We start from the raw sequence: 25496 nt of genomic DNA, 5'->3' as shown, positions 1-25496 counted from the left end.
GAGTGCTAAAAACAGTCAAATGAGTGGCAGTGTGCCTCAAAAGAGAAAAATTCTACATTCAGGAAAAAAGAAAAACCCAAGGAAAAATGACTGAAACATTTAGAGTCCAGAGTTGAAAACTGTTGAAACAAACAACTATTTGTAGGTGACTACCACTGAAGGAATGTACAGTACTACTAAAAATGTTTGGTTTCAACAAGATCAATTATCTGTCTTTTAAATCCTGCCTCATATTTAAGGGTAGAAGAAGGAGGGAAAAAAGGGGGATGAAACATTAGACCGCACATTATACCAAATGACTAGGCATATGATTTAATATTAATATAATTGGGATATGCTTTGAAACAAACTTTGCTGTTACTAAAAAACTTGCCTGTTCCTCCATACAGAAAAGTATTATTAAATATATAGGTACATTCCCATCTGTACATTAATGTGGGGATATTTAAATTCCTCACAGAGACTAAGTTTTGTTTTGGGACCCTCATCTCTAGAGAAAGAGTTTCCATCCCCACCAACGGACAGGGCTGCAAATTTAGAGAATCTAATCCTGCAAATTAATGGCCTAGGACTTTAGTTCAAGAAAGAGGAGATCATGATGTTAACCCTAATAGTGAAAGAGCTTTTGTGATGTTTGGGCATGTTGATTATTATCTTGCTTATTGAGTACACACAGCAATGTCAATTATTTACTTCAAGCAAGCTGCACAATTTGACTGACATTTCTCATGAAAGGTTTCTAATTAGAAAGAAAACATTAAAAAAACCCACTAGTTTTATGGTCTCCAAAAAAATATTTTTACCTTTAAAATAATTTAATACATTTATTGATGGAAGGTTTTGGTCATTATTATAACTTTTATGTTATATGTGCACACATATTTTCATACCACGACTCATAAAATTTTCTTTATGTAGAACAAAAAACATTTTATTAAATGCCCAGTAAACTTTTCATTAAACAAACATTTTTTCTAGTGGTTTAAAATAAACAATTAAAAGAAACCCTTACATTAATAAATTATCATAAAACAGGTTATCTGTGGTATTAGGAAAACAGTCCTTTTTTCCAGCTTTCTACTGTAATGAGATCAAATACTGGCTTTCTAAAATTTGATAACATATGCCTATTCATCACACAAACAAAGTAGAATTGTTGACATACAGGAAAATCTAAAGCACAACTTAGGAAACACAAAATCATATTTATAATGAAACTTACCATTTACTCTGTCTCTGTTTGCAACTACTCTCTTTGAAGATGATGAATCAGGCTATTTTAATGTACACAGTTAGTTCTTTCTTTCCAGGTGCAGACCTATGAAATCAGAAGTGAATTGCATTATTTTTGAGTCCTTTTGTCTGACTATCACTAAATCCAGTTTAGGCTAGAGCAGTTGTAAGTGGACAAATAAAGATTAAAAATCAGTTATTTTTTATTAGGGGTGGCAGGGGTAATTTATTTCTGTAGTTTTGTGAACTAGAAATACACTTCAAGCTACAAGTACATGAAAAACTCTGAACAAAACTTTTTCTCCTGAAAAATATAGCTTTTAGAAAATGAAAACTAACTATTTCTAAATGCGTATAGACGTATTTATACCAGGAAAAACAAATGTACCCCACAACAAGAAAAACCACCCTATGCTTAGATTTTTTATGTATATGTATTATTTTTCTTTTTTAATTTCAATAACATTCAAATAGTCAAGATCAAGAGAAAATGTTGCCTTTGATGTTAAAAAAAAAAGAGAAAGAAAGAAAATTGACCTAAAGCATTTTTCTCTAGTCTTTTCACTGAAATTTTGATTAATTTTTTCTTTGAATTGGCTTGAAATACGTTTCGATGTGCAACAAATAAATTTTTTTAAAAATCAGTTATACACTCAGCTTTGAGACTAATTTTGCTGGAGGCAGTGATAGGTAGCCAAGCTCCTGGCTTTCTACTTCCCCAAAGGAGCTTCTGACTGTTGTCATAGTTACAGAGATATTTGCACCTGTGAACTTCCTCATCTCTCTGAATGAAGCCTCTCAAGCAGTGGGTCTCTTCCATTACTTTCCTCACACAGAAAGACTAATCTTTTTTTTTTTTTTTTTAAATTCAGCTCTGCTGACCAGTTAGTTTTGGCTATACTGGTTGCATTTTGTTTTTCTTTCTTTTAGCAACCTGTCACTGGTTATATTTCAACTGAGAGTCTTTACAAATCTAGTAATTTTATCTCTTTTATACTTTCCTCTAAGGATTTAAAAAAACATAAAAAAAAGAAGAGGAGGCTTTGTTATAGGAACTTTAATCTATCCGCTGCCTCCTTCAAGATGTTCCCTTGTCAACACCAGGGCAAGTCAGGCACTATTTAGTGTGGTTAATAAAACCATTTTATTTTGCTGTTCCAGACTGCTTTGATCAGGGGCAAGTCTGCCTGGTGGAATGGCTGCTGAACAGCTCCAGTCATGTTGTTTGCTTCACCTTTTCGTCCCTTGTTCTTCTTTCCACAGCAACAATCTGAATTTTAATCTTTCTCTATGGATCTCAGCTTTGTTGCTATCATGGCCTCTTAGAGACCCCTGTGAGCTAGCATCCTCTTTTATTATCTTTTTAAATTCTTTGCTCAAAGTGACTTCCTGATCCTTCTTTTCTACATCTTTTGTCTTATAATTCATATAATTTAATTTTTACATAATTTTGCCTTCAATGTAAGCTATGTTTCAGTTACATCAGTAGAAAAATCCCAGTCTATGAACATTTTTGGAGCAACAGAGTTCTTGATAACCCTCTAAGTGCTAACGTGTTTCTTACAGTTTATCTTCAGTAATCTCGTTGTAGATGTAAGGGAACAGGAAGAGTAGCAGGGATGAAATTCAGTTCCAGGTTGCAGCCAGTTGTAAGTTTCTACTTGCAACATACGGACTTGGCTCAGCTGTCTAAATCTGGGGTACCCCATCCGGCTTTTGGCTGCCATGCGTCAAGTGTGCCTCCTGGAGGACCTGAGACATAGGTGTCAGCCGCATGAAAAAGACTCGGATATGAGGTGAGACCAAAATGGTACTAAATATCTAATTTTAGTCGATAAATCAAGCACAGTGTACTATACAATGGGGCAAAATATACATGTCCTATCACTGCCATTTGAGATACGCCTGGGCATTACTTCAGTCCCTGCCTGTTCTGTGTCAAGTCTTGCCCAATAATTCTTCCAACTTTTGTTGTAAGCATACATATGAGAAAGGTTAAAATACTAGATCCTGTTTAAACTCAGTTATATCAAATGCTGCCTCTTTGTCCCTGGGGCTGGTGCCTACAGTAATTGTTATTCCTAGCTCCTAGTCGTACTTCTGAGAGATCTGAAGACTGGTATCTTAGTAATACATGTAATCTGTTTTCTTTATATTAATTTTTAATATCTCCAGTGAGAAAAAAACTCTATAAACTGTTAAGGTTGTCTCTTATCAAATGAAAGCTTAATCACTATGAACTTAAAACTTGTATGTCTAGCTGTGTAGTTATTCACAGGGTTTGTGATAATGAAAGTATTCAAATTTTTCAGCTTAAATATGTATTGTTTGATTTCTAACATGGATAACTCATAAATGTAATTTCTATCTTTCTATCCCTAAGTACAAACACCATTTATAAAGCCATATATTACAGGTAGGAAGGTGTCAAGTGTTTCCTTGACAGAGTTCATCCTCTAACTACGTTTGCATTGCAGGATTCAGTTCCAAAAACGAGTTGTTTAGGTAATGTGCATTTCACAAGCCCATCTTAATTTTTATCCATTTTACCTTAAATTTCCCTTTTTCTTTCCCTTCTGTTTCTCTTTTCCCTTCCATTTCTCTTTTCCCAGTATATGTGGTTTCTTTTAGTGACTTAGTAGCATCCTGGCACAGCAGGGTGTTGGTAAGGGCACATTTCAACAAATGTAAGAGAAGGACCCAACTGAGGAGTCAGTTAAAACATTTCATTAGCTCAGTTTTGAATTCTGTGCCTCCATAAAATGTTTTGTAGGATAAAAAACAAACCCAAGGTTTGAATTTGTAAAAGCTTTCTTTTCTTCCCCTTTTGAAAATGAGGAAAATCAGGAAAATTTCTTGCCATTATATCTACCTGAACATTTTTGTTGTATTTTTCCAGCTGTCAAAAATTTCTTGATGAAGTTTTGGTCTTCAAGATATCCCCAAGGCTGGTTGCTTGCCCAGCTGTACATTACCATTACTATGTCCTTTCCTGATAAAGATTACTCATGCACTGATGGAGCATAATGTTCTATAACATGTCATAAAGGAATAATAGCATGTAATATAATCCTTGTTATATGTTTAATAATGGGATAAAACCAAATTACAGCATTTGATATTGCTGACTTAATTTCAGATGCTCATCTTTTACAGGAAACCTAATCTATGCCAGAAGTGGTCATTGAGGATCATCAGCAGCGCAAATAAAACATAGAAAATAGAGTTCAATTACATCTTACCATTAAAACTGAATTTAAGGATTGTAAGCTCCTTTGCACAGAATACTGTTATTTTTCACCTTGCAAGTTTAAATATGCTTGCATAGTCTTTGATAGATTCTCCCACAGCAAACAGAATACTCATGTACAATTCACCCTTGAGAATCTCATCAGCCTTTAAATGATTTTTGTACATTTCCTGAATGTTACAGCACTGTTTAAAAAGCAATTTTAGATATCTTAGGATTAAAAATAACATCACAGGACTTTATATTTGTTTTCCTCCCTGCAAACTCCTTATTTGTTATTATTTGTTTGTTTATTGTATTACAGAAATTTATTCAGACTCCAATAATGAAAGGGATCTATTGTGCAAACACTGTACAAATACATACTTAGGAACAGCCACTACTTAAAAGACTTTACTACAGTAAAGACCATATAACAGTGCCAGCAGTTATTAATGTGTCTTGATATTTCCCCATAAGACCCTGTTACCTGAGGTTTTTAAGTTCTTCATTGTTTTGCTTGGCCTGAAATCCTGCATGCTAAACTTCATGTTCAAAATTTATTCTTTCTATAAAGCTTCCTTACAGATATCTCTGGATCTAACATAGAAGAAAAAAGGAAATTTAGATGTTCTGGCATTAAAAGAAAAGAAAAAATACAGAAATCTTTGACAGTTTGAAATCTCTAAGCCTTGTGGTGAAATCTTGAACTCTTCTTTGGAGAACTTTGTGCTGTTTCTTATTGTTATAAATGTTGCCAGCAATGGCCTCTTCAGGAATGAAGAACTATCTATCAGAGTGTGTTTCCAAACTTCATACTAGTTTTGCTTGTTATATTTGATTTCTGTAAACACTATATAGCATCTTTTCTTTTTTCTGATGTTCTGAGTAATTCTAGGGTTGCATTTGAAAGCAAAGAGTTTACTAGTAATTCAAATATTACCAGATTATATAAATATGGGAACTAATTTTTTTCTCTTGATGAGGAAGAAATGAATGTAGCAAGAGAGAACAATCCTTAGGAAATCATACATATTGAAAATATATTAAAAGAATTCTGAAATTCTTTATCAAGAACATAGAAGTTCTTGATCAGTGCTGCTCAACTTCAGATAACTTCTTATCGGGCAAAGATCATCAGGTCCATAAAGGTTTTTCAAACAGCTAAGAAGAGCTGTAAACTAACAGTGAGGACCTCCAGTCTTGCATCAGGGTCCAGGTCTAATTCTTATGGTTTTGCTATCTGCTTAATGATAATCTTAGTATTACTTAAATATCTAAAAAAAGGCACTTGCTGACTCTTACACCTGAAAACACTCTATGTAATTGCACATCACAATCTATTTTGCATACATGCAACGTACCTGTCTCTCCATTTCTGACAAAGTTGTGATTTGCTGGGAAAGGTTTTGTGTATCCTGGTCAAGTGTGGTTTAGTTATGACTGAAGATATACATACCTGTCTTCAGCCCCTTAACATTGGTCATTCTTCTGCTGCAATAGTTTTAGTTCTGTTTTAGTTTTTAGCTGAAAAGTAAAAGAGATGGATCCATGTTATAATTTTTAGAGGAGGGAGAAACACCAAAAACATATTTAAGACACTTGCACCGTTTACAATGAGTTATTACAGATCCCAAAAGTACAAAATGCAAATAACTGGGGGTTTTATACTTATGAGTTTTAGATGCTCTTTTGTTTTGATTGTGAATTTTATTAAAGAAGCCATGTACAAGATACTTACAAGACACTATGTCCTGTACCTCTGTTACATCTCACATATTCCTGAACACTCTTTTTAACCATCATTTGCCATCTTGATATCTATCTTATTTGCATATATACCGATGTATCTTTTCTGCTTGTAGAAACTGAATGGTTTCAGTGGATTCTAGTTTTTCAGTAGTTAGCTCTTACATTTCCTACCCTGAGTTCTTCCTTTCTACTGTTTGCCTTCGATGGGATGTTGCTGGAAGCCAATAGGATTCAGGTCTAAAAATACAGTTGATTAGAGCAAGACCTGGTTTGGAATATAAGAACTTTCCTTCTGTTCTCTTTTCTTGCTTGCCTCTCCTCTCTTCTCCTTTCTGTTTTTTCCTTTTTTTTTTTTGCCTAGTCTTGCCTCACCTTGCATTGACTCCCCTCTGCCTCTCCCTCTCCCTTTACAATTTAGCTAAGGTAATAAATGAATAAAAGACTAAGAAAGAAACCACATAATTTAAATTCAAATTTGTTATTTCTTTCTGAAAATATCTTAATTCAAAAACATCTCATACAAGGAATATCAGGTCTTACAGGTGTATTTGCATTTTATCACTGTTGAATCAGAGTGAGTCATCACATATGGAAAAGCAAGATAACAAAATTCTAAGAGGGAAAATCACAGTGTTTGCTTGTTCCACAAAAATGGAAGTGACACCAATTAAGAGCTGACATAGTGGACAGAGCTTAGAATCCAGCACAGAATAAAGTCCTTTGCCTTGCTAGGCTATCAGCTATCTGAAAGCCCTAGGCAAACACAACATGTTTATGTTTCTGTTTTCTTACCAACTGGGACAGATTGGTTAATTTCAATGTTTACGGTAATAGCTGAGGACAAAAAAACACCCAATAAATTTATTTTCATGGGATTTTTATTACTGCCACCTTAAAGCAACTAAAATAGCTGTAGTTTCTTTCCAATATAATTCCTTTACAGTAACACAGCAGTGTGGGGGAAATTAACATTTTTCTTTATTTTTTCCCTTCTCTTGTTTACACCAAGAAGGGTTTTTGGGGTTGGTTTTTGGTTTGGTTTGGTTTGGTTTTCCTTCTTTTTTCGTTGGAATTTACTTTCAGCAATGTTTCCATCAATTTTTGGAGACTAGAACTTCCTGTTTGTGGCTTATAAGAGTTTCCTCCTGATGTGGACAGGGTAAGGACATGTAGATGGACAGTGCCTGCTCCATTAAGGGTCTCTGGTCAAAGGAGCCATAAGCAAGAACACAGAGACAAACCTGACTGACACATAATAGGGGAAGTCCGGAGAACAAACCCGGTCATTTGTATTAATTGGTATGTATATCTGGAGCATGAGAATATTTATTTTCTCAGTTGGTAGGACGAGGAAAAGGGGGGAGACAAACACACAGAGACATAAAACCTCACCAATTAGTGTTAACAAAGACAACAGCGAGAAAGAAACATCTTCACTCACACTACCTAGTCAGTAGCTTTGCTACTGGTTGACTGCAAACAGAAGAGCAGCAGCCACATCCCTCAGCCTGGAGACCCTGGCCACTGAGATGGGCTCCAGCAGCTAGGCAGGAGGGTCCTAGGCTGAAGCTGCTGGAGGCAGCATCCTCTTCTCTTGACATCCAGTACAAGGGAGGAAGGAAGGAAAAAGAAAGAGAGGGAGGAAGGGAGGAAGGGAGGAAGGGAGGAAGGGAGGAAGGAGGAAGGAAGGAAGGAAGGAAGGAAGGAAGGAAGGAAGGAAGGAAGGAAGGAAGGAAGGAAGGAAGGAAGGAAGGAAGGGAGGGAGGGAGGGAGGAAGGGAGGGAGGGAGGGAGGGAGGAAGGGAGGGAGGGAGGGAGGAAGGGAAGGGAAGGGAAGGGAAGGGAAGGGAAGGGAAGGGAAGGGAAGGGAAGGGAAGGGAAGGGAAGGGAAGGGAAGGGAAGGAAGGGAAGGAAGGAAAGGAAAGGAAAGGAAAGGAAAGGAAAGGAAAGGAAAGGAAAGGAAAGGAAAGGAAAGGAAAGGAAAGGAAAGGAAAGGAAAGGAAAGGAAAGGAAAGGAAAGGAAAGGAAAGGAAAGGAAAGGAAAGGAAAGGAAAGGAAAGGAAAGGAAAGGAAAGGAAAGGAAAGGAAAGGAAAGGAAAGGAAAGGAAAGGAAAGGAAAGGAAAGGAAAGGAAAGGAAAGGAAAGGAAAGGAAAGGAAAGGAAAGGAAAGGGAAGGGAAGGGAAGGAAAGGAAGGGAAGGAAAGGGAGGAAAGGGAGGAAAGGAAGGGAGGAAAGGGAGGAAGGGAGGAAAGGGAGGAAGGGACGAAGGGAGAAAGGGAGGAAGGGAGGGAGGGAGGAAAACACAAAATCTCTGTTATTCAGGATCCTGTTTATTTCTAACAGCAATTTCAGTAACTAGCCTTATGTTATGCTACAGAACAGAAAACCATACATCCACTTATTGGCTCCTTCACTAATTTTGGGAGTGTTCTGTGAAGAAGAAAAGCAATGCTAAGGGCCTTCTTTTTTAGTAATGTGCTCTGAGCTCTCATCTGGTGTAGGAGTAACAGAGATGAAAAATATTTTTCTTTCCCAGATATTTCACCTGAGGCATGAGATTGCTTTGAAGAACTCCTGTGTCCATTGGGTGACAAATACAGTTCTGGGAATCATGCAGAAATGAGGTAACACCACCTTTTATTATTCTAAGAGGAGTGAAGTTCATATAAGTTTTCATAACACACTTTTGAATTACTTTATTTTCAGAAATATTCAAGAGGATTCAGAGATACTGCTGATTGCCTCAGGCACTATATGTTTTGCCTTCAGCTGCCCCCCACACACATCAAGCTTTTCTGCTCAAAGCTTCTGGCTAGCACAGAGAAGGCTTATGTTCAGACCTACTATGACATGGGAAACTACATCAAATTACTTTTCTAAAATGTTTTTGTTCATTTGTTTATGCTACATTTTATGACTACTTTTTAACTTCTGACTATGTGAGATTTGTGGTATATAAAAGGAGTTAACACAGCATCTTATTATCCAAATCCATCATATTGTATGCCATAGGCTATCATTCCAAGAGGCTTAGGGTTTAGCAATTACATTAGTAATATATCATTTACCACAGAAAAACACTAGCCAGAAAACTCATTTCCTGTTCCTACAGTCGCTTATTTTCCCTGGTTAAAACAAAACCAAGGAACAAGCTCTTCCTTGTAACTCTAATAAAAGATTCCATCTGTAGCACTTCAAAAAAACAGAAGTGCTCTATCAACAGGATAGAGCTGTGCATCTCAACTTGAACCATTTCAGCTTTCATGTCCATTAACTTTCTGGCTGTCCTGCTGAGGCAGTCATCAAGATTGCCAATTGTGATGGTGTTTATGCTGAGAGTGTTTGTCCACAAGCAAACTAAAAACATTAACTAAAATAAAGGCCAGTGATTTTGAAACTTCAGTCCTCAGACTTGTAAGAAATATGCTTTGAAACAATTTCTATGCTTTGCAGTGGGATCAGAGGAAAGGTATAAAAGACATTCTTAACTTTTACTCTGATTAATGACGAATGTTTTGGAAGGCCTTCTATTTAATTTCGAATAGCATTCAGAAAGATTTTCAAAATTTGGAGCATTTTGAAGTGAAGATTAGAAAAAATTCCGGGGGGGGGGGGAAGATTGTAGAGCCTGTGGGTGTAGGACCAGTGGGCCCTGGCATTATGATTATAATTTTATTAATCATACATATCCATTTACAGTTACACACATACCTTCCATGAAAGCTCTGCTGCTCAGACTCTAGTTTACTGATAATACTATAATAAGTCACATGGATACTTAAAAAAGCCACAAAAAGAAAACAAATGGAAGGCAGTAATAAAATCAAGACATGAGCAAAGTTCACTCTGCACAGAAATGTGAGTCATAAGAAAACCTGACTCCAAGAATCCTTCATCACAAATACTTTGTTCTCATCACAGGCCCTCAATTAAATTACCTTGCAGCATTGCCTATGGTATGGCGTGTATGATCCATGGCATGGGAGTGTTAGGGAAGTGTATTACAGACCTGTGATGGGAAAGTATATTGTGAGAATCAAGACCTATTCTGGAAATTTTCATGAACCACTGTCTAACCGATGGTGCCCTATCAGCCTACATCTGTTGATCACATCAGTATTAGTTAAATGCAACAGCGGAAAAGATCATTTGGAAAAGGTGGTCCCATTTAGTACTGGGTGGCACATGTTACTGTATTCCTGTTATATATACACACACTTCAGACACAAATGCATGCAGGCATATATATATTTTATATGTCAGTACTCACATTATGTAGAGATGTAAATACAAAAACTATATAAGTACATAAAATATTACTTTTCACATACAAATTTCAAGACAAGTAGATACGGATTATCTAAAACAGTCAACCTCCAGTCGTCAACAGATTTATCGACTGTGTTGTAGACTTAGGTTCATGTGGTTTTTGTGACAACTGTGTTCATGGTCTGGGGGAACCAGAATTAGAAATCTTGTCATGGTTCAGCCCCAGTCGGCAACTAAACACCACGCAACCGCTCTCTCCCTCCCCCAACCCCTGTGGGGTTGAGATAAAAATCTTGTGGGTTGAGATAAGAGTTTAATAATTAAAATAAAATCACAAGGATAATAATGATGATTATTATAGTAATAACAATAATTATAATATAATAAAAGGAAAAGGAAAAAAGGGAAAAACCCAGAAACACAAACAATACAACCGCTCACCACCCGCCGACTGACGCTGCCCGTCCCTGAGTCGTGATTGCTGCCTCCCTCCCCTGGCCAGCTCCTCCCAGTTCACATACTGGGCATGACGTTACATGATATGGAATATCCCTTTGGCCAGTTTGAATCCGCTCCCTTAGCTGTGCCCCCTCCCCTCCCGGCTTCTTGTGCATCCAGCAGGGCATGGGAAGCTGGAAAAGTCCTTGACTGGTACAAGCACTGCCCAGCAACAACCAGAACATCAGTGTGTTATCAACATTGTTTTCATACTAAGTCCAAAGCACAGCACTATGACAGCTGCAGTGAAGAAAATTAACTCTATCCCAGCTAAAACCATGACAAACCTATACAGTACAACTTGGACCAAAAATTTTGTCTTCCAAAGCAATGCAATTTAGATGAGTGATTAAAAGTATACACAGACAAGTGAGTGGGAAAGGAAGACTCCTTAAATTAATGGGTAGGTGAGTTTCCTATCCCCTTCCTATCCTTGTCTTTCTTGATTCTGAACAGAAATTCTTCAATCTGAGAAAATCCTCATAAGGTACTCATTAGGTTTTTTTGCTCTAGTACGGCTGAACTTCACTTTAGCTGCAACTAAGAATGGATGAAAGATGTAGTTTCTTGCGGAGAAGATAGACAACATTTGTTATAATAGGAAAAAAAAAGCCAAAAACCAAACAAACCAAAACAATGAACTACTTAAAATTCTGGAAGAAGATGGAGAATGTTAATATTTATTGAGGTATTTATTACTACTGATTGGGAAAAAATAACTTCATTTTCTGGATATAATATCTGCTAAGGGGTTGCATTTATTTACTAGCATTGTCTCTTTCTCCAGATACTGTTCAAAAGGGCAATATCTAAAAAGATTTTGTTCATATTACTTTTTTGAGTAATAATTGCTCCAACCAGGGATCAGAAGCTTGTTTTGCTAGAAAGAGCCAAAGAAAGAATAAAATAATATCCTGTTACAGAAAAACCTGTTCTGGGAGTTATAAATATATCTGTATTTATATATATATGTCTCAACCTGTTATCAAGAACTTCCTACTTGAAGATGAAATTCGTATAACACAAATGCATAAAACTGCACGTCGTGGAGGATGTTTGCATTTTTCTGAAAAGTGCTGATTCTGCTTTTCTCAGTAAATGCCAGATATCTACACTTTTATCACAGCTCATGGATTTACTGTTTTGTAAATTAACAAAAAGCCTGCTGATACCACTGAGTATGCGTCAGAATTAGTCTCTGCTTGTACCTCAAACTCTTTTCAGAATTCAGATAGGACACTGTAATTATAAGAAATTGAAGGATTTACATTTATTGTGCAGTTCTAGAACAAGAAAATTATTCTAATAAGCTTTTTCTTCAGTGATTTTTCTATATATTAGTATGTACATTGACATGCAAAATGCACATTTTAATTTCATTGCTGTTGTTAGTAAGCAACTTTAATAAAGATTCACGGTTTAGACTTTAAAAAAAGAATCAGTCACATCCTTGAGACCAGTAGTCAACAAAGACTTATTCTCTTCAGTCTGGGATGTTAGATTCACCCAGGACAAAAGAACCAACACAAAGTTGGTCTGAGTCTTGTTTTTCTTTCTCATGAATACCCATAAACAAACTAGTACAGTTTTCCATCAGTTATTTAAGTGACCAAGTTAACTAATAAGATTCTGCTAAGGGACAGCCATTCAGAGAAGTACATTAATTCATTTTTTACTCATCAGTCTTGCAAACAGAGAGGATCTACTTATTCACGCAATGGCTGATCTGTTAAATGCCTCTGTAGTTTTACATCAACGGTAGACATCCATCTTGCTTCAGGAAACACTAGTTCAGGTCCCTTGATAACTTGAAAGATTACAAGCATAAGAATGAGTATGTAAGATACTTGCATAATTAAACAAAAATAATTAGGTTAACAAAATGCATAGGATTCGTCTTCAGTCAGGCTATTTACTTATTGATTTTTAAAGTTTAATTTCAAAAGAAAGTGAGAAATGTGATGAAAGCCAAATGTGTTCTTCTTAAATTACATTTTTATAATGTAGAACAATGCAATGATATTAATAGAAGTAGATTTTTAGGCAAGCAGTCATGTAATATGTCAGAATTAGGTTCCACATCAGATATTAAAACAACAACATCAACAAAACAGGGGGAATTAATTTACCCATCTCTGATAGCTGGTTTGTCATAATACAAAAATTTTGCAAATGTAGTGCATTTAAATCTGCAGACTGTGGGATACAAATCACTCCAAATTAAAATCATGGATAGGAGCATAAATCTAGAAATCAGGATCAGAGGACTGTATTAAAACCACAGTGCTTTCTGAAGAGCATCTAATGGGAAACAAACTGTACTCCTTCTTTAGCATCACACCTCCATCAACATACACATACTGTTTAATGGAGAAGTTTACACAGAAAGCTTTATATTAAGGACTCTGTAGGACTAATATTTTGCTTTGGTAATAAATTTCTATTTCTTAAGATTTTCTAACCTAGGCAGTGGCAGAAGACAGTGTTTCTACTGATAAGTTGCTATGAAAAATATCTTCTGGAGATCATCAAGCTGGTATATTTCAAGTTTTAAAAACCTAGCCACCAATAAATATATCTATTTGAATTTATTTTCTTTACTGTTACATTTGTCAGCAAGCTGAAATGAGGCTACAATAATGTATATTCCTTGAAAAAAATAATAAAAACAAAACAAACAGAAGCCCTCAACAAACTGTGATTATTGTTTTTTCTAGTTGGGCTATGATTCCATTAATTGATAAGGACTTCAAAGTACCAGCTAAACAAGCCTTATATTTACTTATTTACACTCTTCAAGAAAAGGTAGGCTTGGTTAACTTTCATTGCTGATTGTTTTATAAGAAATAAGCAGATATTAGTAGAAATATGCAGATACTCCAAAGATTGGACTGTCTTCTCCCAGTTTCGGAAGATCTGCTATCAAACTGAGTAGTCTATCTTCATCAAGTGTCCTTTTTCACTCTCTAAAGCAAAAACACATCTGCAGAAACTATCCCAGACAAGAAGAAGAAAAAATTAAAACCTGGCAATACATATTTTTTAGGTTGTGTTTTCATTTTCTAGCCCTGGGTCAGATCAAAGTCAGTAGAGTCCTTTGATTTCTTCAATATTATCCCTATGGATGACATTATCAAGGGAGAGCCAGAATACATTCTTCTATGCTGCAGACTGTGGCAAAGCAGCTGAAGAGGGACTTCTGGGAAATCTATACAAAAGATGTGAACCTATTATTCCTTCAGAACAGCACAAACAGGACCAGGAATTGAATCATGTGTAACTTTGTAGTCTGAGTGTCGCATTTACTTTTTGATGAAAGCCAAAAGCCTATTTCAGCCATGAGCAGAGTTGCTGAGCTGCTGGAAGACCCACTTCTCTTGCATTAATATTTAATAATCTCAAAGACAGACTTTGAATTTCTGGATTATCCAAATACAGAAAGTCTTTTCTGTAGCCCTTGTCTTGCTGCTTTCTTCTTATAGCTACATACCTGGAGGGTTAGTACAAGGTCTGTCAGTCTTCTGTGAATTGCTAATCTGTGAAGCTAAATAGGTTTTGGGTTTCTGTGGAGCACACCAAGATTTGAAGACATCCTACATAACAAGAAATGGAAGGAAAAGGCCATTATAGCGATCTGTTGGTTAATGAGCCTTGAGCTTGGGCTGCACAAACATGAACCCTGAAGTGTCTATTCCATTTGTTGTAGAGAAAGAAATTATTTAATTGGGAAAAAATGTTAACATTATAGTAAAGTAGTAATGAATCAAGAATTTAATCAAAATAATCTGCCAAGTCCTGCTTAGCAGGAGAGTCCTATTAGAGATCTAAAAATGAAAACCAAAATCAGGAAATGTTGTCTGTAATTCCCCAAACACTGTTGGTTTTTTTTCAGTACAGAAAATGAAAACCAAGGATATGTGAAATATACCTTTTCTTCAGGCAAGAAAAGGTTATTCGTTTCCTCAGATTTTAGTTATAGACTTTTCTCAGAATCACTTACTTTTCAGTCTGACCCCCAGAACTAGTAAGCTTAATTTATTACTATCTTATCCAAATGACATACTTAAGTGATTTAACTTCAAAACACATATTTATAGTGTAGAAATGGGTGTCAGAAGGCTTTTTATTCTTGTCATTAGCATTTCCAAAGTTGCAAAACTTTATAAGAATTGGTAGATAATATTCTTTCCTACAAGGGACTTCACTGTAATGAAAAGAAAGAAAAAGAATTTATTTTGGATACATCATGACAAATTAAAAGTGAGAATCAGTTTTAGTACACTGGGATTTTTTGTTTCAGCTCCAGCTATTCTTCCTCCACTTCCAGCCTGCTCCCATCCCTTCCTAGTCCTTCCTTTTCTACCTTGTTTTAAAAAGTAAAGCTGCAGTAGGATAAAGTAAAGGTAAACTTTATAAGTTAAAGGAGAGCATGTACCTGGGATTTTCTTTCACAAAGTCCCTATAGAATTGTGCCAACTAATGTGCAGGACTTGCTCTGAAATGAAGATTAATGGTTAGGTGAGATGTTTGAGTTGCATAAGCTTTTATTAGCCATCTGCTTGAACATGAAAATAAAAAGTCCAAGCTTACAAGTTGTTTTATTTTAGCAGAAAATATAAAGGCAGGGAAAGATAAAAATTGAACAAAGCAACAACAAAGATTGCCTTTCTATTTAACAAACTGTTTTGTTATAAGTCATTATTGCTTTTAGAAGTATTTATTCTGAGGCTTGGTTAAATTACCAGCATTCTGCAAGCATCCAATTTCCTTGTAGAACAGTACACACGAGACTGTGTCTGATCTGGGATTATGCTGCTTTTTTTTCCCAAACTTGGCAAGATGTTTCAGAAATTTTAGAGACCAAAGATAACAACTTTGAAGTTGGATGAACCATAATCCTTGAATAAAATCAATATAAGACCCAAGGTTTTGATACAAATCATATACAATATATTTCAGAAAACATACCGAGGAAGAAAGAATACACAACTAATGCACAACCATAAGGGTTCACAGAACAGCTGTTTTATTCTTTAGGACTAACAGAACTTTGCATTAAGCTATACAGCTCTTCCATATAAAAATGCATATAAAGAAGTACTATATGGGATGCCGTTAATTCATGACAACTGAATGACAACTAAATGTGTTGTGCTATTCTATGCCCATGCATGTCTTAAACAAATGTTCCTTATAAAACATATTTTGTTACCTTGGGCAGGTGAAATAGGTAACAATATACTGATTACATAACTCAAAGATAAATTATATCTGTCCTTACCAGACAGAAAAATTGCATATGGATGGTTGCATTCTGAGTCCTGATTAATTCTTCACATTCAGTTGCAGTCTAGCAAATTCCAGTAAAAATTCCAGCAAATTCCAGTAAAAAACTGAGCTGTAAGATGGTAAAGACATAACTTAAAATGCCTAGAATCCATGTGGAAAAAAGGAATCAAGTTTGTTGGTAACATGAGGGTAAAATAAGATGTGTTCACAGACATAACATATTTATGGACGCTTAGAGATGAGTCAAAAATTAAGTTGCAAAACCATTTTGATGAATGTGGTCTATATGTCCTTACTGAAAGCTGAAACCAATCTTTCTGTCGAACCATTAATTTTTCACAATAATTTCATTTTCCTTGATGACCACTTCAGCCTTTTGTAGGTATTCATTAGGTAATATTGCATTGTTATAAGATGATATGTCAAGACCATATTTTTCTTTCCTGCACTTGAGAAACAATAACTGAGTAGACATACACAAATACTGTCCCTTAGAGTACTCTCCACCTGCAGCCTTAATGGATGATTCGGTACAAAATGGAAGAGATTAACTTGTCACTTGTCTCTCTCCCTTCGCTGATTAGCTTCTGAATTAACAGCATGTCACAGCCTCCCACACATGCACATACAAACACGCACAGGTGTATTGCACACATAGGGACTTTGTCTATACTGGTAGTGTAGTTAGTTCTGATCAGGGCAGAAACCATCTTTAGGTGCTTTATCTGCTTGATGCAAAAATAAATCCCTCTCTGTAACCAAAAAGTTGATCTGTCTGCATTAAATTTAAAACAATGTATAATATATTGCATGAGTAAGTCATAAATACCTGAATAAAAGTAGTAGATATTAATAAGTAGTTATGAAAGTAGTGGTTCTATGATGCTGAACAAGTTCACTTATTTAATCGCTTTTTTATATCAAAACTTATGAACTGTTAGCATAGGTGATAGTGAAAAATTGTCAGCTACCAGGAACATGCATGATATAGGGAAAATGGATGGGGTTCTTAAAAATCCAGTGTTAAAGATCTGTCTTGAGCAAAGGGTTGTCCAATGGAATTATATCTAAATCAAAATCTAGCCGCAGACTTAGCGAGATTTCTTAATGGGTATTTGAGCAGATTCAGTATACGTGATGTTTTTAACTTTGAGCCTGTCACAGGGACTAATCTTTAATGTACGTGGCAGACACTCAATCTTCTCTGCATCTGCCCAGAAAATCTAAGGTTTCTAAAGCTTCTCTTAAGCTGTAGTAACACAATGTCAAAACTTAAGAATATTTTAACACTTGCATATTTCCAGTCATAATAGAAGTGCTTTAAACATTATAAAAATGCTTATTTTTATCCAAAATTTTATTGCTCTTCATAAATGAACTTGTGATAGTTTACTACATTACTGATAGTCAGAACATTTTTCTCACATGTTGATAACTGCAATTAAATACTTTTATTCTATAATTTTCATAGTTTTCCATGACCCTGGAGCTCATTTTCTTCCAGTCATGCCCTGCCCACTGTGATATTTGTTTCTGAACACCCAGCAAATTTTGTGTTCCAAAGGCTCAGCTAATTATATTTCATTAACAAAATAATAAAGATTGTACACAAGATAAAAGTATTAATCTCTTTGATGCTGAATTATGGCCTTAGCATCCTTGAATAATGCACTTGGATGATGCAGTGTGCCAAGTCTTACTGTACAAAATTGCTCATTATAGATATTACTTGTATTATCCAGTTTTATCTTTCTAATGTACATCCGCATGGAGTGTTTGTAAATGGTTTAATGGAATAATGCAAAGGGGGAAAGAAAAGAATTTTATTAGAAGTAATTTGTTATGATTTTAGAACTGCAGGTCTGCGTTGCCTCTTTACTGGCAGTGAAGTTCAAACAAGCTGCTACAAGTAACAGAACCCTTTGCATTAGCAGAGCCTGGAGGACCTACCAGCTCCTCTGTAAAGGGGTTGGTCTTGAAGGCTTCCCAGTTTGCACTGCTGTCTTGGTTCTAAACCTTTATACCTGAAGTGTGAATTCAAAGCAAATCTGCAAGAAAAAGAATGTCTCTTGGGCCCTAAATTCCCAATGAAGGCATAGCCTTATATTCCTTCATGCCATCCCCATCAGCCTCAGGGTTGGACTGTTCTACTTATCTTCAGCCAGCCTATTCCAGATTAAATTCTGCTTGCTGGAAAAAGATGGTGCTTTCTTCAGTTCACCTCTTCAATAAAAGTTTTTTTAAACTTTCAAATATATTGGTGCTGAGGAAATAGTATCATCGTGTTTCCAGGTTTAGATGACTCTGAAATTATGACATCGTGGTAGATTGTGAAACACCAGGTGAACATGTGGATGTGATAGAAGAAAATAAGGTCTGTCCTTCCAATTCCATTTACACACTTTTCTATTATTATTATTTCTTAACTGCACCATGTTTTTAATGTGTTCCCTGAGTTCTCCACAATAAGATTCCAACCTACTTTTACCTTGACTGTCAGGTCCAAACTCTCACCTCCAACATACTTTGATTTACAATTATCAGTGATATATTGCCTTATAAAATTACTCAGTATACTCAAGTCTTTATAAAAATGAAGGGCTGTGTGTCATCAATTCTTTTTTTGAAAATTCTTAATATTACCATTAAAACATTACAAATCTACCGTTAAAAGATGTTATTGAGAGCCATCACTGTGAGACTATTGGCAAACAGAAAATTTACTGCATATAGCTTTCTGTTAGATAATTTCTAATTATAGAGACCATTTGACTCATTTAACTTTCTTAGCACCCATTTTAAGTGGCTTTGTTCAAGACTTCATGAGAAATAAAACACATAGCATTATTCTTTGTCATTGTCTAATTTTTTTGCTGACAATAAAAATAAAGTTATTATGTCTGGTTTTAGGTAAACAAGTGTTAAAGTTTTATAAAGATCATGGAGGCCTAGAAATTAAAGAACCCTCATTTCCTTTTTCATAATCTTCATGCTGGCTTGTGTGATCACAATATATTTTTTTAGGTGTTTCACATTTCCTTTCCCTTCCTCTCCTCTTGTTTAGCTCATTTAGACAGAAGAGCTGAAGGTTATCAGCCATTAACAATAAGTATTCCTAGCATAATAGTAATTTTGTGCTAATTCACACTATATTGTCAGCTGACAATGTTTGCTACTTTATTCTTATGCTTGTATCTTATGTTGTTTTATTGTTGTCAAAGATATAAAAGAAAGTATTCAAAACACTGAAATGTTTTCCTTTTTTTGTCAGTATAATCTTCTCTCACAGCAACTGTCAGTTGGAAATTTAGTCCTTTAAACTAGTACACATGACACTATAATCATACTGTAATGCCCGTGTGGGGAAGTTATTGATTATGGCATCTATAAAAGAAAAATAACAAAAAACTTGGTAGTGTGTAGTTTAGGGTGTTTTTTTTCAGTGAGTTGAACTGTTTAGAGTTAAGTGAGGAGTCTCTCTTGTGGTTTGGTCTCCTATGAAAGCCGTGGTAACATTTTAAGATCCCATTCTGATCTCTGTAAGTCGTTTGTCAGCCTGTTACATGACTACCTTGGTCATTATGTCTCAGCAGAAAGTGTCTAAGAAGAAACTTCACTACCTTCACAGTTTTGTTATTTGTTAGTAAAGGGCTATTTGGGCCAACAGTGAAACAGAAGTCTCACCAGTCTTCCATTATGAAATAGGGATTTATCTGGCCAACATAAGCAGTTTGCTCCCAAACAAATAGTTATAAAGAAGTAATCTGAGAGTGGGAAGACCTGATTAGTCTTTTACCATTGGACCTTTGCTTGGTCTTTGGCCTGTGCTCACTTGTCTCTTTCTCCTTCTAGTCCTGGCTGTCTAATAATGCTAAGGCAACCAGCATCAGTGCACCTCTGTCTCTTGACATCAAGAATCATAACATACTCCTACTGACATAATCTGTAAGGTTGAATGAAGAATTTTTTTGTCACATAATATTCTCTGTTCTTTTAGCATCTTTCCTTAATTGAATCGCAGTGTCTTTACCTGCTGCTTCAGTTCATCCATTTGCCTGGATTGGTAGATGGTGTTGGAAGATAACCGACTTCAATTTTTAGGTTTGACCAGCTTGGCATAAGTAAGCTGAAATTTATCACGTGCAATTTATACCTCATTTCATATGTCACATCCAATGAAATGCTTCTTTGCGGTGATCATGTCTGACAAAGCACCTAGCTGTCATAAGCCTGGGGATTAGTCTGCATAGTGAGGTGGCTTTGTCAATTTTGGTGAAAAAGTCATTCCTATTTTGTGAAGAATGGTGCAATCCAGTTCTCTTTCTGCTTTCTGCTTGTAAATTCTCATGAGTATTGATTTATGGTATTGCTACCAAACACAAGTTTCTTGCCTAGCATCAGTATATGCAGTGCATCTGCACGTACAGTTAGTGGCACACATATCTCATACAGTCCTGATTCACAACAACTTTGCCTTTCTATGATAGATTCAGGTAATTTTGTCTAACAAAGGCCACATGGCATCTCTGGGAAACACTGTGATACATTACTATATTCATCTACCTCATCAGGGAGACAGAATCAGAATCTCCTCAGAGGTGCACAAAGACAGGGGGAAATGCAATGGACCCAAGCAGGACCAAGGGAAATGTTGTTTAGATATTAGGACAAAAAATCAAAAAGAATTAAGTCAAAAGAAACAGGTTGCTCAGAGAGGCAGTGAAATGTTCTTCTCTGGAGATTTTCAGACTGAAAAATAAACTGAGCAACCTGGTCTAAGTGAGCCCTGCCTTGAACATAGAGAGAGTTCAGAGTTGTTATAGAGTTGTACCTGGTAGCCTCCAGATATATATGCTGGAGAAAACTTAGAAAAACCAAAGAAATTCAAACTTGAATTCACAGCAATTTGTAGCAAGAACCCAAGCTTTTTCTTCCACCATCTTTTGGAATACCAAAGTTGAGTTACCAAAACTTTGAAATGAGACAGCTTGTAGTTTAGATTATTTAGAACAATACAGTCTACAGACAGCAAGAAGTTGCAGTATTCTTCAGTTATGGTTTTCCTTTCTGATATACAATCTTATTAAGACCATCATGAGCAAAAGTAATAGCAGTTTTTGTCTCCAAGTCCTTCACCTTTCCCTCCCCCCCCCCCCATGATTACCTTGGAAACAGCATGCAATGTTTTTATGTTTTCTATGGTTCTGCATTTCTAACATCTTATTTGCTCTGTACTACCTGATCTTCCTGCAAAAATTCAGATGTGTGCATGAAAGCTAACAGCATTCTTAGGTTTAGCTCAGAAATCAAATTAGAGGGATTCCTCAGTTGTACTATCATCTTTAAGAAGGGAACATTTAAGAACTAGTTATGCTTGCTTTTTAATGTATCTAATGAGTTTATTGGACGAATTTTTCTTCTTTTTTTCTTTTTTTTTTTACTCCATTCTCTTTTATCTGAGAATTACTTTTTTGGCTGATCTCATTCTTTTCTGTCTTGAGAAATATTTCTAGAAAGTATTTTTGTGTGGATCTCTAAGTCTTGCTAAAATAAGTGCCTGAACATTCTTGTGAAAGCTGGTTTGATTTTTTTCCCCTCTCTATTGTGAAGTAATTATTTTTTAAAAGATTTGACAATATGTTGTTCAGCTTTTCTTTTCCTCTTATACCAAGGATCATTTTCTAAATGGTACATTAAGACGACGACAAATTTTCCTTGCTGAAAATGTTTCTGAACCATTTGTAAAGATTTGTAGGGACTGACCAGCAACCCCTGAAAAAGCACTTAATGACTGTTCCTATTTTAACTAATAAATTAGTTGCAATGTGTTCTTTCTTGTCTTGATTTTTGAAAATTTCCATCCACTTAATAATTTTCACTTTGTGAGAAAAATGTTTACTTCTAAACTATTACCATTAGTAGTGAGTCTGTCTGCTTTGCAAACGACATTAGCCTGCTGCCATATTTGTCCTTCTTTTTTTGCAATACTCATCATGTTTTATTTCATGCATACTTCTAATTTCTAAAATCATGGTCATAATGCAGGCAAAAAAGTAAAAAAAAATACTAAAAAAGGAAACTTAGCATTCAAGGATTTTTATTTTCTTGATCATAAATCATAATAAAGGATTTACTGAAGGATTATAATAAAGGATTTTCTGAGTGGCTGAAGAATTATCTAAATTTCTTCTCAGTATCTCATATGGAGTCAATCAGTAGTTTCTTTCTTCTTTTTTACTACTCATTGTTCCACGCCTGAGTCTGACCAAAGAAAGGTTACTGCATTTAGTAAAATATTCAATGTACATAGCTGCTTCTCTGTTTCAATACAAGAAGAAAGAAATGTATAATTACATACATAATATGTATGTATAGAAGGTGCAAACTGGGTTTTTTTCAAACCTAATAATTCAGATAGAGAATTTGGTTATACAGCATGGCAAGGTCTCTTCAAACAGAAAGGTCTTTAAACCCAAATTTTCAACACAATTTGTATACTCTTTTCTTGAACTATATATTTCAGTGAAGGAAATGGACTTTAAAAAACCAGTTTTGTCAAAACAAATCAGCTCTTTTGACAAAGTTTTTGTGTTTCCTCTTTACTTGTTTGGAAACCTTGGGTTCTTTTACTTGTATGAGTATAGTAAATCCTTTTTAGCTGGTGGTTTTTTTTGTTGTTGTTGTAACATATTAAGATTTTCTCACAGGCAACTGGCTCCTTTCTTACTAAAAAAAACCCCATCTTTTTTCAAATTTCTAAATGATCTCTTTTTATTCTAACCTGGACATTACTGTATGCTGCATATATTCTTTCTTAGAGAGAACATAAAATATTGAATATGTTATCAAGCAGTGGTTGTGAATTTAGCACACAATGTTTTAGATAAACTGCAAAACGCAGTCTTCAACAAAAATCTTGATATTGGGCCCCCATTAGTACTACAGGTTTCATAAAATGAAATATAAAGTAACCTAATGTAAAATTTTTTAAAAAACTTATCTGTTTATGATTCACATGGCACTATGTTCAATACTATTATATATCAAATTGTAGTAAATTAAGTCACTCATTAGATGTGAAGTAGGATAAAAAATACTTCCTAAACTAAATGCTAGTTTTGCATATCTGAATACTGCAGATCAGAATTTTTTTTTCCCTCCACTGCTTTCAACTCTTTGTGTGATTCAGCTGGGAGTGTTCTTTCTAAAGGCTCTAAGGAAATGAAGGATATAGTTAATTTTTTTTTCTTCAGATCTAAGCTACTATATGATTTATCTCTGTGTCCTTAGTGAACAAAATACAACTTTCAAAATAATTTATTATTTTCTATAACTCCTATGTTATTAAATTATATAATAATATTAATAACAATTACTACAGGGGCATGTTTGAGGACATACAAGAGATCATGCAGAGCAGAAATGAGACAGTCCAGGTACATAAAGGAATCATACAGATGACAGGAAGACATTTGTTGAAAATCTCTGTGAGTTGTGGGGCTCAAAACTAAGCCCTTCCTCTTTGAGTGCTGTGTGATGGTAAGTGCATAACCCACATCCCTAAAACTCAGTCAAAGTTAATCATGGTATACGACTTATAAATTTGAAAGCATTGTTTTTGGTTTTAATTATTTTTACTTGACTGAAAAGTAACTAGATCTGGGTGAATAAGAGCTGAGTGAAATATTCATTGTTTCCTGTTTTTGACTTAGCGGTTGAAGTGGAACATTAAAAAAATATTGAAAATTAAATGTCTTCTTGACATTTTAGCATAAATGTTTACGGCGGCATGGCTATTTGAGAAAAACATGACTGTCCCACTAACTTGTACTGTCATATGCTTTTAAAGAAATGACTGCAGGATAAAGCTGTAGCTGTTCATCACATTAAAAGTTGAGTTTACTCAAGGACTAAAAAAATTACTACCTATAACTTAATAAAATATGCTAATATGTGTGTATCTTTTTTTCTCCAGAGCCTGGCTAAAGAGTGGATAATAAGTTCAAGAGAGGGAAAAATATATTCCCAGAGATTGGCAAAGATTGTCTCACTTCTTAAACTCAAATAATTTTCTGTTTTAATTCAGTCAGGTGTTACAATTCTATGTGCTCTTTCAATGCCATGTTATGTCTGGGGCTGGAAGCAGAGGTGCCAAAATATTGTGAAAATCTGTTCTCATGGCATTTTCTTCTAAGACTGTGACTGCTAAAAAATCTGACAAGAAAACCTCTTTTCAGATTTCTGCCCCAATTTTGCAGACTCAAGGGGCTTGTATAGTCCTAATAAGTTTCACCTAAGCCTGAGGGAACATTTAGATGCTTATCTCAGTCAAACCCAAATTCCAAAACTTCTGAGTCCCACCCATCACCAATCTAAACCCGAAAGCTACAGTTCTACCTCCAGCAATAGTTTTCAAATGGACGTCCGTGCATTTGAAGGAAATGTCAGCGTACACCAGGAATGTCAGAATGTACTGAAGGAACACATTTCATCGATGCATTGTATATGGCACATCATTCAGTAGTTGAAGATTAATCATCTAGTCTCTAAGTTCTTTTAACTTCTCAAAGTTTGCTAGCTATACACTGTGCAGGAGGTTGCTTGCTTTTCTTCCTCTCTGAAAATTACAAAACTGGATTCACACAAAAGCAATGCAAATTGATCTTAATATAATAGGCTAAGAAAATATTTTTAGCCTCTTAAACTCTAAGTACCACATGTTGGTATTTAAAAGATACAGAAAGGAGGGGATTAGCAAGTACAAATAAAGAAATCTAATGCTTTTGCACAGCATAGCTGTACTGAGGAAGGAGTTGAAGAGGTGGAGCACAAAGTGTCAGAAAACAGATTTCAGTTCTTTACTACATATTCACAAAGCCAGCAGAAATAGAGGCATTGCAGAAAAGTAAAAAGAGTAGAATGAAATAAATTATACGAAATAGTGCTTTTTATAAGCAGTGGACTATTAGTAGCAGCTGGGGAGATTATTCTGCTGCCTACAATACATTTTGGGGTTTTTTATTTTTCTTAGAGAGAAGAAATTCACACTTGTTAAGGGTGAAATTTTAACTTAATACTCATCTAGTACACAAGGCTATATATTCCTTAGAATTCTAGCATTCATATGTTTTATCCATCTGTGTAAGCTTCAAAAAGTTCCTAAAGGAGTACATGTTACTATCAGTCTGGACCTGAAAATACAAGACAGAGTGTGAAATGTAAGATAT

This window comes from Phalacrocorax aristotelis, chromosome 1, assembly GCF_949628215.1.
Source record: "Phalacrocorax aristotelis chromosome 1, bGulAri2.1, whole genome shotgun sequence".
NCBI classification, from domain to species: Eukaryota; Metazoa; Chordata; class Aves; order Suliformes; family Phalacrocoracidae; genus Phalacrocorax; species Phalacrocorax aristotelis.
Note: the sequence above shows the minus strand (reverse complement) of the source record.